The 15,349-nt window shown below is 33.8% G+C and overlaps 1 long non-coding RNA gene across 1 annotated transcript in view; it reads right to left on the bottom strand.

Moving 5' to 3' along the window:
- Positions 1–15,349, bottom strand: part of LOC130541711 (uncharacterized) — a 51,902-nt gene that overhangs the window by 31,692 nt on the left and 4,861 nt on the right. Inside the window, exon 2 of the long non-coding RNA XR_008955808.1 lies at positions 3,439–3,545. This is a non-coding gene — a long non-coding RNA (uncharacterized LOC130541711). The remainder of the gene's footprint in view (positions 1–3,438; positions 3,546–15,349) is intronic.

Raw genomic sequence — 15,349 nt, 5'->3', positions numbered from 1 at the left:
GCATCTATTGGTGTGCTCCTCCCTTGGCATGCTCCTCCCCTGGTGTGCTCCTCTCCACAACCAGCCGCTTGCGTCTTCTTCAGCTGATGTGCTTCTCTCGACATCTTGCCACCTCTGTGCATGCTAGGGTCTCGGATTTTTATAGGCCCAGGATGGGGGCATGGCAGGGTCTTGAGAAATGCAACATTTGAGCAGGAAATACCTGTCCTCACCCAAGTCCGTGGGGGTGGAACCCTAGCCAAGGACCCACCTTTCTCTATCCAGCACTTCTCTTCCCACCTTCCGTATCATTTAAAGGAACTATGCTCTTTCCTTCCCAGCACTCCCATATCTTTGTGACAGACTGCATACAGAAAGCGAAGAGGAGGCTTTTGAAGGGTGACACTAAGCCTTCTCACTTAGGCAAATGTAGAGAGACAAAGAAAACTGAAAAGGAAAAGGTTCAAGTAAGGGGTAGAAAAATGAAGAAAGTCAAGTCACTTACATAGAGAGAGATATGTGTAAACACCCGAAACAGATACAAAACCAAGAAATGATCAAATTATATCTAGCAGTACAATGTAATGTATAGCTTACTTCCTCTTTCAGTATTCTTTAACATAAAAATGTTTACTTGTTCATTCATTTATAAAATTTGAGTGCTTTCTTTGTGTTGTTTCAATTAATTTTGATTCTTTCAAATATATATTAATTCATTTATCAGAATTTTTAAAATGTGCATATTATATTAGAGATTGGATAGGCTATTAGCTACTGTAAGCATCTATTGATTCTTTTGAAGAATATTAATGATATTTTACTTGCAATATCTACATCTACATGGTAGAGATTTGAATTTTTTTTTTTTTTTTTTTGAGACAGAGTCTTGCTTTGTTGCCCAGGATGCAGTATGCAGGGGCTTGATCTCAGCTCACTGCAACCTCTGCCTCCTGGAGTCAAGCAATTCTCCTGCCTCAGCCTCCTGAGTAGCTGAGACTACAGGCACACACCACCACACCTGGCTAATTTTTGTGTTTTTAGTAGAGATGGGGTTTCACCATGTTGGCAAAGATGGTCTCGAACTCCTGACCTCAGGTGATCCACCCACCTCAGCCTCCCAAAGTGCTGGGATTACAGGAGTGAGCCACCACGCCTGGCTGAGATTTGAAATTTTTATGTTATGTTTTTTTTTTAATTGAGAAAAGAGAAAGACTTGCAATTAGGTGATATCCAAGAAGATAAATATCATTCAAGACTTTTTAAATCAACATATTTTTCATAACCTGTCCACAGAAGATTCATTGATTTTTAAATCAATCATTTGCTCTTTTAACGATATGACAAAGACTCTGTGCTCTAAAAGTAGGTAAAAACAATTACAATTATAAAATTAGGTAAGTTTTTGAGCACTTACCATATGTCAGACAGTGCGCAAAGCAATTTAGGAGCCTCATAACAACTCGTGCTAAGTATTGTTATCCTCCATTAACAGATAAAGAAATACAAACAAAGTGGAAAAAAAATGGCGTACTTTGGAAAATAAGCCAAATGAGAATGCAATTGTCTACTTGTAGTTCTACATGCCAGACAGCCAGACCTTTCATAAACCCAAAATTTGGAGGAAGACTGTCCACTAAGCCAACCTTTCAGACATGGAGTAGGAAGTGATTCTTATTTGGCTCCATATTATTGTAAAGAAAGTCATCTCTCTCACCTACGCAGGTTATTTAATAGTAATTTTGGATCCAGGGAATCGAATAAAGACTATATTTTTTTGGTGTCATTATGGCAATTGTATGATAATCATATTTTCATTTCCAAAAGCCAGATTATTGATCTTAACTGAAGAGGGTAGCAAACACGTTAAAACAGACTAAAGTTGTTTCAGAAATCTTATAAGAGGCAATGCGAGGGAAAATACTTAGTATATGGATTTGTTCAAAAGTAAGGCAGGTTTGTATTTACCCAAGATGCCTATATTTGAAAACAACATAAAATGATAAAACTATGCATTTTTAACTATTGTGCTAATATGTTTTGCATTGTTATAATGAATACCTGAGCCTGGGTAATTTATAAGTGTAAGAGATATGGCTCATGATTCTACAGGCTGTACTAACATGACACCAGCATTTGCTCAGCTTCTGGTGAGCCCTCAGGAAACTTTTCCTCATGGTAGAAGGTGAAGGGGGAGCAGACCTGCCACATGGTGAGAGAGAGAGCAAGAGAACAGGGAAAGAGGTGCCAGACTCTTTTAAACAACTAGCTCTTGCATGAACTAATAAGAGTGAGAACTCACTTGTTACCACAAGTATGGCACCAAGTCATTTATGAGAAATCCACTTTCATGATCCAAACACATCCTACCAAGTCTACCTCCAACATTGGAGGTCACATTTCAACATGACATTTTGAGGGTACAAACATCCAAACCATATCAGTTTTCATACTTTAGTCAACCTAAATATGTTATGTTTAATACATCAGTTTCTACTTTATACTTATAGATAATCATGAAAATAACCAGAGGAAAAATGATTCTAATATTCATGCAGTTAAAAACAAAACAAAAATTAAGTGATATAATAGTACTTTGACAAATTATCAAATCTATAGACTTTTTATAAGGAGTAATGTATCTCACTTTACCACAGTAAAAGATTGTAAGTTTGCATTTGTCTTAGGACATCAAAAGCTTTTACTTTTTTAAAATTGAACTCATAGGTTACTATTTACTTCCAATTTTTGAAAATCTCAGAGCACAGAACACTCCACACACGCAAAAAAAGTTAATATTTTTATCTTTTCTCTGTATGATCCCCTTCAGAATCTAAGTAAGGTTCTTTTCTGCCAAAGGAAGATAGGCTTTACCTATAAAAATGTTTAAGTTGATTTTTCTTATAATATCAGGATCTATGAGGTACTAAATTTGCCATAGTTCCTGTCCCTTTTGCTATTCCAAGCAATGTTTTCAAACTAACAAACTATGGATTTAGCTTATGCTCAGCAATGTCCAAATAGTATGAACAAGCATTTTATCTTATTGTTTGACAGCATTCATTGACCCATATGCCTAGTCATTTTAAATGCACTATTGCATCATAATATGTAAGATATAACTGTTCCCCTAAGACTACACTGCTAGAAATAAAAGCAGCACATTTCCAAATACAAAAATTATTTTTAAACCTACCTTACTAATAGCATCATTTGAAAGGTATTTGTTATTTTTAAATGAAACTTTTGAGTTCTTTATAATGGTATGAAGTCTCTACTATTCTTAAAGGGATCTTTCAGCTTTCAGATGACCTTTGTTCAAATCCTAAAAAGTTTGGCTTTTTTTGGTTTTGTCTTTTGTTAGTTTTTACATCTAAACAATTTTTCATTTGCACAAGAAGGGACTAGAGACCACACAGGCCTAGCATATTTTTAGACATTGGTATTCTTTTTAATCTTTACCTTGTAGCTCATATCAAAGCTGTAATTGTTTGCTAGCCAGCAAAATCTAATGGCTCCCTCTGGTCAAAAGCTGTCAACAGCAATCTATCCAGCCGTGGGGGCATTGCCTGAAACAGAAAAAGCATCACATATGGTCGTATTCCTTGGTGAACTACAAACAAGGTAAGGCTTAACATTTTCAAACACAAAACCATTACTAACTCAACATAATAAAACTGGGGCACTAACATATCATTGCTAGAGAATTTTGCTTTTTGGTTCATTACTGTCCTATATGTCAAAGAACATAACAAGATAGTCCAAGTATTTACACTGTTTTTTTTTTCTTCCCTTGATTTCACAATATAGCAATAAGTCTCTCTTAGATGTTAGATCATGATTTATTAGGTGTCCAAAAGCAAACCCATACTCCAAAATGTATAAAGAAAACAGGCCTCAAATGATCAGTCCAGATTTCCTGCTAAGTTTAAAGACTGCTAAATTCATTAGGAAATCTAACAAAGAAAAATACTAAGATTTTTTTTATTTGCTCCAAAAACTGTAAAGTTCTGTTTAGAAATTTCTGAGGTAGGTGGTTTATTTAACATTTGTATTATCACAATAGTATTGTATAATCCTACCAACACGGTTCAGTGTAATGACTCTAAACATCAAACCAGCTATCGAACGTCATGCTGAGTTTCCCATCCAGACTAATTAGAATTCTTGTCTTCTTAAAACATTTGCACTCTTGGCATTCCAGTGGTTTTTCCACTTGTGGCTGAGCCTTTTGGATATTTCTAAATGAGAATGAGCTGCATGCTGCTAGCTTTACATGCCTCTTGGTTCCTTCTGCCCTCTCACCTGAATGTCAGAAATCTTTTAGCAATTCTTCATAATAAAATCAAAGAAAGTTCCTCTTAGCTCAGTTTAGAGGAATCCAAATGGAAGCAGCAAACTAAAAACAGAACATTCACCCAGTAGTTTTCATATATTCTAGAATCCCCTCTTTGTTAACCTACTTCATATAATATATAATGTAGGATGGATTGTGGATTGTTCTCTTATTAGAAGCAAAATAATTCACATATAAATAAGCTATGCTGGACTTGATGTACTGCATAAAATATGTGTTCAATTTCAATTCATATAAAAGAATGATAACATAGAAGTAGACTTCAGGTAATAAAAGGAAGAAGAAAATAGTCTTGGATCAGTAGAAGAGGAACTCATTTTGTACACATTTGACATGAAGAATAGACAGCGTACAAGGTAAAAATAAGAATTTGTACTGCTCTGTGTCTATTATGAGACATAATAAGGCTCTCAAAGTTCCTGCAACAGGAGCATATGGTGTGTGTTTTTGCTAACATTTTTCTAATGCAAAAACTTCCATGTACCACTGGTAGGAAATTCATTCCCCAATATAATGTTTAGACAACTCATTAAATGCTGTTGTGTCCTTTTGTGAAAGTCTTCAAAGCATATATGCCCAATTCCATTTCAGAGATTATTATAAGCCACTGATGAAAAGTTTTATTGGAATCTGCCATTGGTTTAATTAACACACTAATTCATCTCAGAGCTGAACTAAAAATTGGATAAGTCTTTAGTAAAATTCAAATGCAAAAGGATGGCTTTGGTTAAGTGAAAGCATGATAACATATTTGGTATTTTGTCTGCTTTCCTGACACATATCGCCAAGGTTCAGTGGACTGGTAGTATGTTTTGTTCATTATAACATCTTCAAGCATTTCTAAGATGTCTGGGGTTTGGCAAGCTCCAAAGATACCTTGCCAAGCGCATTTTCCACTATTATTTACACCTGTATATATTTTCAAGGAAACAGTTTGAGTGTTTCTGATTAAATAGAGCTATTGAATATACAAATGGCCCCATTTAATACACTATAAGTAACTTAATTCAGTTTTTTGGGGAAAACTAAAAAATAATTTACATTTGCTAATAATCTAAAATTTCAGAGATTTGGATTGTATCTAACCTTAAATCAAAATATCATTAAATCGTAGAATTGAATAAGACACATTATTATCATGCTTAGCTTCCATGCCATTTTCCATTCATTTTGTCATCTCTGTCCAATTTACCATATCTCATCCTATGCAAGATTTTAAGTACTTGAACATGTGTATGTCATTTTACTACCAATGCTTTCCTGATTACCTTTTAAGTAATCTAAGTTGGTAATAATAGTAATTGTTCACAGAGAAGGCTACAATTCCTCTTACCAAAAACCATACCAAATATTAGGTGGAATTTTTTATGTACTTTCCTTAGGCACTAATGTATAAAATGTTAAATAGTATAATAAATATAATGTGTAACTGTGTATAAGTATATATCACATGATACTGCAGGTGGGCAGGGAAGTGCTGGGTAGAGAAGGGTGGGTCCCTGGCTAGAGCTCCACCCTCGAGTCTGTGCCCATGGACCTAGGTGAGGACAGGCACTCCTATTTTCATGCCCAAATGTTGCATTTTCCAAGACCACCCTGGCCTGCCACTCCCCCATCCTGTGCCTATAAAAACCCCAGGATCCTAGTGGGCACAGACACGAGCAGCTACATGTCGAGAGGAACACACTGGCAGAACACATCGTCAGATCCTGGAAGGCCATCCACAGCGGAACGACGCGGACGCCGAGGGGAATTCTGCAAAAGGACAGTCTGGCCGCTGGGCGGCTCAATTCCAACTTCCCACTCCATCCCCTGCTGTCCTCCCCATTCAACTCAATGAGAGCTACTGAGAGCTACTTCCAGTCAACAGAACTTTGCCCTCATTCTCCAAGCTCCTGTGTGATCCGATTTTTCCAGTACACTAAGGCAAGAACCCAGGATACAGAAAGCCCTCTGTCTTTGCGAATAGGCAGAGGTTCTAACCGAGCTGATTAACACAAGCTGATTAATGCAAAGGAGAAACAGATTCCAGTTGACCATTTTTAGAGTCTTCTAAGGAAAGAGACAACACAGGTTTCCAGAATATATATATATATTTAAACCCACGATGATCTAAACAAATTTGAAGTGCTGGCTCCTGAATTAGTTTATTGAAACTTATCAGCATCTCCTCTATCAACATTTCTTTTCTTTTGAAAGGCACCACACGTTACTTTGTGGGAACCTATGGACAGTGTTCTTCAAACTGAGAGACATGTGTGCCCTGGAATACATACTTACCAAGGGTGGAGCTGATATGGACAATTTTTAGGCAGTCACTTTCCAGCTCATATTCTCACTTTCATAGATACTATTTGCAAAATCTATTTGCCTGAGAAGACACTTGCTGTAAAGCTGTTCTGTCAGTTCCCACACTTTCTGACCAACTCCCAGCCATCATTCATTCTCACTTACTTTGTACTACTAAACAAAAAAACAATGAAATTCACTGTTGCATAAGAAGCATCCTTTAACTTCTAACACGTGTATGAAAACTAAGACATTGGACAGATCTTGGTCATGTCAATTTTTAGACTTCCCCAAAATTGAGATTGTGCATGACTTTACTGATTGGGTAACAAATGCTTTTACAATTCAAGTGCTTTCCAATATTTGCTTTCAACAAAATTGAAAGATGGTCAGATAAGGTTGTCAGTTAATAAATCATTAAAAGCAATGTTTGGTAAATGATCACAATACAGTTTTTGCATACAATACAGAAGGGATTTAGATAATTAAGTGATACATCTATGGTAGAACTCCTTGAATTCCCATCTATTTATTTATTTGAAATATGAAAAATGTTAGTAACTGCTTACATTTCTGAAAATAAAAAAGGGAAAACAATTAAGGCTGCATCTTGCATGATTTTAGAAACAAGTCATATTAACCCATGCATGCATAAAATAATTAGAGGGGAAATATCCATGCTCTCATTAAAAGGTGAAAAAAATTGTTAAAAATTATTTATAAAAATATGTACAATATATACTCAATTATTCTAGTAAAACTGAATACAAAAATATTTTTGAAACTCATAGTTTAAAATTATCAATTTAAAAAATTGTTCACATATTTTTGTTGAATGTGATCTTTTTTTTTTGCAATTTGCTTTGTCTGCCTAGAATAAGGGAACAAGTAAAAAGAAAAATTATTTAAATCATTCATTTGTCATTAAAATGTCTACTGATTATACAATGATTTGATATGATTTGATATAAGTATTAATACTTGTATCATTATTAAGGCAAGTTTAGATCCTTACCTTAATAACAATGTAAGTATTAACAGAATTTTAAAAATAAAAGTAGATGAAAACAGAAAGCTACAGATAATTTTTTTTAAATTAGGCAACTATAATTCTAGTTGCCGTAACGTATTTTCAATTTTTTATCTTATAGTTTGAGTATTATTTTTATAAAATATGTCAATCTATATTAAATAATTCATTGATAAATTTTACTTTTAAATTATAAATAAAGTTTAATTAATTAAAATTAACTAAATTTGGATGTATTATAAATTTTATTTCTACAAATTTCAAGGAAAAATATATGACAGAGAGATGATCTGTGTTAACTTGTTTAGTGACAAATTATAGTACCATTAATGGTGGGTCAAACTGATATTACATAAATTCTGCTATGATGTACTGTGACGGATATAATTTTATCAGTTTTTATTCTAGTCAAAAATGCTTCATTTGATTTTATAAAGCTTTTTATATTTAACTTCTAGCAAAATGAGAAATAAAGTAAAATATCTCAAAAGGAAGCAAGCAGACAAACCCAAGATGCAGGACATTCTTCTGGACAGCTGCTTCGTTAACTTCAGCAAGTTCATATGATTAAAACTGGTACCCTATAATAGATATTCCAGAAATAGCCCAAATTGTAAATATAAATTTGGTGTAAGACAAAGATGAGACTTCAAGTCAGTGAGTAAAGTATACTAGTTTTGAATAATTAAGATCTTGTGATGAAATAGCCATGTAAGAAAAATAAATGAATTTTGTTCCAGTTCTTACCTATTATGCCAGAATAAATTTTAAATGGATTAAAATCTAAAATTAAAAAGCTATATACCAGTGCTAGGTAAAAACATAGGTTAATTTCACTGTACATCTAGAATGGAGAAAATTATTCAAACTATGACAATTTATAGACAAAACAGTAGACAATATTGATAAATTTGTTCATATACAATTTGTAAATGCAAAAAAAACAAAGTGTAAAAGGCAAATGAGAAATTGGAAATATGTAATGCACACAACAAAAAAAGGTAGTATATGAAACATATTAATATCTTCTAAAAATAAAAAAAGCCTTAACACTATAGAAAATAGGCAAAATATACAGATAGGTAAAAAAGAATGAGAATATAAATGCCTTTAAAGATATGAACAAATGTTCTGCTTTGTTCATAATAAGAAAATTGCAAATTAAAATACTCTGTGATCCAATTTCTTACATATTGAATTGGCTATAATCCAGAAGTTTGACAATGTCCTCTGTGGGTAAGGATGAATAAAACAGTCTCATACACTGATGATGAAAATGCAAAATGTTCAAAACCACTTTGAAGGGAAATTTAATAAAGTCTAGCAACATTTATGCCTTTGTCTTGTGACCCAGCAATCCCACTTTGAAGAACATGTCCCAAAGATATACTGACAAAAATATGAAAAAGAGAACAATATGTACAATGCCACTTATGCTGCAATATCTGAATTGTAAAAACTGGGAAAAAACAAATGCACATTACTATGATACGGGAGTTGCTTGAATAAACACAGTATAGTAACACAATAGAAATCTAGATAATACTAAAATGACAAAAGGAATACCTCAATAAACTACTAAGAAGTTTTCTCCAATATATATTGTTAGATATAGAAAGCAAGTTCAAGAAAAATGGGTATAATATGTGATTGTTTAAGAAAGAGACAACATATGCAGGATATTTTATGTAAATAGCAAAATGTTAGGATATAGGCAACATGTATTGACTACGTTAATATATGCATATGTATAGAGGTATGTTAAAAGCTGGAAAATAATTTTAAATTTAGAAAATGTACAGATAACGACCGGGCATGGTGGCTCACACCTGTAATCACAGCACTTTGGGAGGCCGAGACAGGTGGATCACCTGAGGTCAGGAGTTCGAAACAAGCCTGGCCAATGTGGTGAAACCCCGTCTCTATTAAAAATGCAAAAATTAGCTGGGTGTGTTGGCGTGTGCCTATAATCCCAGCTAATCGGGAGGCTGAGGCAGGAGAATCGCTTGAGCCTGGGAGGCAGAGGTTGCAGTGAGGCCAGATCGCGCTGCTGCATACCAGCCTGGGTGACAGAGTGAGACTCCATTAAAAAAAAATATATATATATATATATATATGTATATATATATATATATGTATATATATATATATACACATACACACACGTATATAAATATATATATACACACGCATATATATACAAATATATATACACACACACACACACACAGATACCTATGGCACAAGGAGAGACAAAGATTAGAGGGAAAGAAATAAGAGTTGGACTTCTCCGACTGTACTTTGTTTTGTAGATTTTTATTCTATATCCATGTAAATGTTTTGCATAATTCTAAAAAATATTTTCAGTGGGGAAAAAATAGCAATTCTTAAAACCTGAAACAAAGTGAAGCAAATTAAACTATGTATTGAATTGATGATAAAACCACACATAGTGAAATTATTCCAAATGCCTTTAAAACATGATAATTTGACTGTACACCCCTATACATACAGCACAAGTACAAAAACAATTTTAAAAATATCAATATACTGTATTCAATAGATATTTTTAGTCTACTATATGTTATTCATTATATTAATACTTTTATTCTGACATGTAATTACACATACAAACACATGTACAGGAAATGTGTGTGTACATGTACATGTCTTTTTAGATACTTAAAAAACCCATATCCACATGTTTACATATACATAGTATGTATATTGATGTTATTATGTTATATTTTTAAAAGAGCACCTTTTTGCTTTATTGTTGTTTATAAATTTTTTAATTTTCATTTTCATGAATAAATAATTGTACATATTTATGGCATACATGTGATAATTTGATATTAGGATACAAGGTGTAGATCAAATCAAGGTAACTGGAGTATTGATCTCCTCAAGCATTTGCCGTTTCTTTGTGTTAGGAACATTTTAATTCCACTGTTTTAGTTATTTTGAAATATACATACATTATTTCTAACTATAGTCATCCTACTGTGATACCAAACACTATTTCTTATTCCTTCTATCTAAGTACATTTTGTTTCCACTAACCATATGCCTTCATCCCTCAACCCCCTGCACTACCTGTCCCAGCCTCTGGTGACCATCATTCTATTCCCTAAAAGAGCACCTGTCTTACAGAGATATAACTGGAGTTTTACAGATAAAGTGATAGGAGGCCAGGTGCGGAGGCTCACACCTGTAATCCCTGAACTTTGGGAGGCCAAGGCGGGCGGATCACCTGAGGTCAGGAGTTGAGACCAGCCTGACCTACATGGAGAAATCTTGTCTCTACTAAAAATACAAAATTAGCTGGGCGTGGCAGCGCATGCCTGTAATCCCACCTACTCAGGAGGCTGAGGCAGGAGAATTGCTTGGACCCGGGAGGTGGAGGTTGTGGTGAGCCAAGATTGCGCCATTGCACTCCAGCCTGGGCAACAAGAGCAAAACTCCATCTCAAAAAAAAAAAAAAAAAAAGGAAAATGATACGATAATATTAAGACTAGGATTTACTGCAAATAATTTAGTTTTGTTTTATGCAGGGACAGAAAGTATGTCTTTGGGTTAACATATGTTGAAATTAGTTGATGAGCGCACAGGGAGTCATCCTATTCTATTTTATAAATGTTACAAATTCTCAGTGATAAAACATTTCTAAGAAGAGACAGTAGAAAAACATCCTAAATTAAGAGGTTTAAGAAATGTCTAATAAAGAGAAAAGAAGATTAAGAAACATTAAAAGCAGAAACAATATTTTGTCTGGAACTAGCCACTGATTTGAACATTTTAGAGTCCATTAAGATAATTTAAATGTAAATTATGTATTAAAAAGTTATAATTTTACAGAAATAGAGAAATGAAAATAGATGCTGGTGGAAAAAAAACAGGTCACAAGAGAATGTAAGATAAGATCAGAAAAAGAATAAAATATAAATACTTATATATAAAAAGATCTGAAATTCAATATACTAGTTATGCTTTTGATTGGGAAAATATTAATTTTGTTGCTGAATTTATTTTCTACAATGTATATTTATTATATCAATAATAGTAGAAATTTATTTTATTTAAAAAAACATAAATTCAGTTTTTCTCAGTTTTTTCTATACTAGAGTCAGTGACATTTCCCTTTTACATAAATGTAAAACATTATTATAATCATAAAATTATACCCATTTTCTTTCATTATATTTGAGAATATAAATTCTTTGCATTAAACAAAAAGAACATTTAAGAGAAACAGTATCAATCAAATTGAGTCAAAACTGAAGTCTTATTATTTTATAATTTTAAATATGTAAAATTTCTCAAACTACTTTGTTGAAAGGCTGTGATTTTCTTGAAGTTAGTTTATCTTCTACCAAATGCCACTTAATTCCATACTTACTTTTAGTCATGCAAATAATATTTTCTATGGGGCATAACTGGTGATGCACATGGAATTTTATATCTGCTTGTACTTTTCTGTGTAAAATAAAAAATACATTTTGCATTTTTATGTAAATGGTGAAAAGAACTTCATCATTGCTAAGTGATTTTTAAAAGTACTTTTTATATACTTGTTACTATAAAGACATACTCAGCGATCCAGCTCACACATTACCTTATTAGACCAACACAATTTATTACCATAGTATATCCTGTATATTTTAAGCTAAATTGCAAAGTATGAGGATAGTTGACAGGAATTTTACACGGTCTAGTGACATACATGCTAAGAAAAAAATGATATATTCTGGAAGATGGAGATGTGCTTCCCTATCTAACAATTTCCTTCTTTCAATACATTTTTCTTTATTAAAATTACTCATTAATTTGTGTTATGCCTATCATGTCTTGCCCTTCAGTTTCATGGCCTGCTTCTTGCATATCCCTTTCAAATTAAAATTGGAATTAGAAATGTATAAAGGGGGTGTGTGTGTGTGTGTGTGTGTGTGTGTGTGTTATCTGTAATAGTTACTAATATCCCCGTAGTTGTAAGTCTAAAATGAATTTTAAGTACCAGTCCTTTGGCAGACTGACTGACAATGTCTTTTCAGTCAAAAAGAGTAGTAAGGTCTTTTTCATCTTGTTTCTCACCCTGGTAAACAAAACCTCTTGGTTCTTTTAGGATTGGCTGCATTCATAGTCATCAGTTGTAGCATATGTTATTGGAATTTCATTCTGCTTAAGGCTTCTGCATGTTTGAAAAATTATTAGGTTTCTGAATTGTGATTTAGATGAAGGTCATTTTGGCCATAAGTTTTTTATAGAGACTTTGAGGCCCCAGGTTTACTACTTACTAAACAGTTCTAAATAAAGTATCGTTTATACAAATTACATCTTAGAGAAAAGTGTGAACCTTATAAAAATGCTGCAAGTGATTTTAATAAAGGGGGCTACAAAAAAGGGAAGCTATAACCTGCCCCTCTTTTCACTCTGACCTCATCTGTTGTAAATGAATAAAAACACAAATTGGGTTTTATGCTGAACACTTTAAAGTCAGTAGTGGTTTAAAGTTATAAACAAATGAAAACCAGAAGGAGACTGAGAAGTTATGCGAACCTGTGCACTTGAAGATGCAAGTTTCTACCAGGTAATTATAGTGAGAAAAGTGGTGACAAAAAAATAAAATAAAATAAAATAAAATAAAATAAAATAAAATAAAATAACTATTCCAATATTCCCAATCACTTGCTTGCACTTTGGAGTCAGTCTGAATAATTCATCTTGGGTCTGGGCCAAATGAAAGCTAGAACATAATATTTAAAAGTTTTTACAAAGCTACACTTATTTTATTTAAGGACTTTTTAATTATTTGTCTAAGAAGCTTTTCTACCCTTTCTGGTGTTAAAATACCCTTTCTTTTGCTTTTGTGAAATGATTATATGTAGAGGTCCTTTTGTTGTTATTTTTTAACTTTTCACTTATCCAAATTACAAAACTTAGTAGCTATAATGAATTAATATTTATTTTTGAAATGTACTAAGTGAAATTTAAAAGTCAGAGAACCGCAGAATTGGTCTTTTTACTGATATATAAGTCTTGTACCCAATGTTAAACTTGTGTCTAACCTCTCTGACATTCCCGGTTGAGGTTATTAGACTAACATGTGAAATATAAGGCATGGAGGATTGAGTAGCTCTACCACTGAGAAACTCAAGAACAGAAAAGGAAATGCATTTAAGGGTATGGTTTCCTTCACTTGGAAAACCACCCTATAAATTCCCATATTTTTTAAAGGCCCTACTTATTTGATATTTGTATTCTTAGGTCTTCCAGGCCAACCCTCTTTAAGCTAAGATTCACCTCTCTGTACCACCCAGATATATATATATATATATATATATATATATATACTTTTTTTTTTTTTTTTTCTGAGACAGAGCTTGGCTCTGTCACCCAGGCTGGAGTGCAGTGGCAAGATCTCGGCTCACTGCAAACTCTGCCTCCCGCCCCCCAGATATTTTCATAAGGAATATATGCTCTTTAAAAACAGCTTGGCTTGAAGTGGACATTTATCAATTCAACTGTTGCTGAGCCAAAGTGTGTTTATCTTACTCACTGCCCAGTTTGGTTCTTGATTCCAGTTACTACAGAGTTTTCCTATGTCTCAGCTCAATGGGAAAGAAGAAACCATTCAAGAGCGGTCACGCCGGGCTCTGTTTGTTGGCCTTGTTTTCTGCCAAAGTGTATAAACAGGGCCTCTAGATTTTAAATGTTAACTAGGATCTGGTTACTAAATTCAGACCTAATCCTTTTTCCTACTAATTTAGGATAATGGAAAAAAAACACCTTGGTTTATATTATGAAGACTCATGTAGCATTACAGCTCTTACAAGATCTACTATCAAATATATTAAATAATTATGAATCTTAGAGAGAGGGCAGGAAAAGTTTAATTTTTAAGAACTGATTGGAGGATTACCTTGATGGGTCTTCAATTTGTGAAAAAGCAGTTTTATGTAAGTGCCTAGACTAGAGAAGCTGGCTGAAAATGAAAATGTAAAGAGGCGGCCTGGCACGGTGGCTCACGCCTGTAATCCCAGCATTTTGGGAGGCCGAGGCGGGCGGATCACCTGAGGTCAGGAGTTCAAGACCAGTCTGACCAACATGGAGAAGCCCCATCTCTACTAAAAATACAAAATTAGCTGGGCATGATGGTGTATGCCTGTAATCCCAGCTACTCAAGAGGCTAAGGCAGGAGAATCGCTTGAACCTGGGAGGCAGAGGTTGCAGTGAGCCCAGATCACACCATTGCATTCCAGCCTGGGCAACAAGAACGAATAATAATAATAATAATAATAATAATAATAAAGAAATGTAAAGAAATGTGTAATTTGTAATTTTCTATGAAGAAATATACAGGTGCCTGGGATATTGTGAATTCAGAGATGGCCCCAGAAGTGAAAATAATATTTTTTCAGTTGTGGAACTGACCTCACATTTTTAAGGGTAAAGAAGGCTGTATAATGTACCAATTTAAATTACGTGCTGCTTGTTGATGCAGCACTATTTCTTGTACACCCACTGTGTTTCTGTTACTCCTCAATCTTTAGTAGAAGTCTCCTACTCAACAGCTGGGTGGAAGAGGGACTGATTTGGGTGACATGAGAGGAAAGACAGAAATAGCCATATGTAGAAAGACTTGAGGGAGATGAAGAGTTTGCTGTGAAGCAATAAATAAGGACCACATATGATCAGGC

The sequence above is a fragment of the Pan paniscus genome, chromosome 6 (genome assembly GCF_029289425.2).
Source record: "Pan paniscus chromosome 6, NHGRI_mPanPan1-v2.0_pri, whole genome shotgun sequence".
NCBI classification, from domain to species: domain Eukaryota; kingdom Metazoa; phylum Chordata; class Mammalia; order Primates; family Hominidae; genus Pan; species Pan paniscus.
The sequence above is the reverse complement of the archived record's forward strand: the minus strand, read 5'-3'. Positions and strand labels throughout refer to the sequence as shown.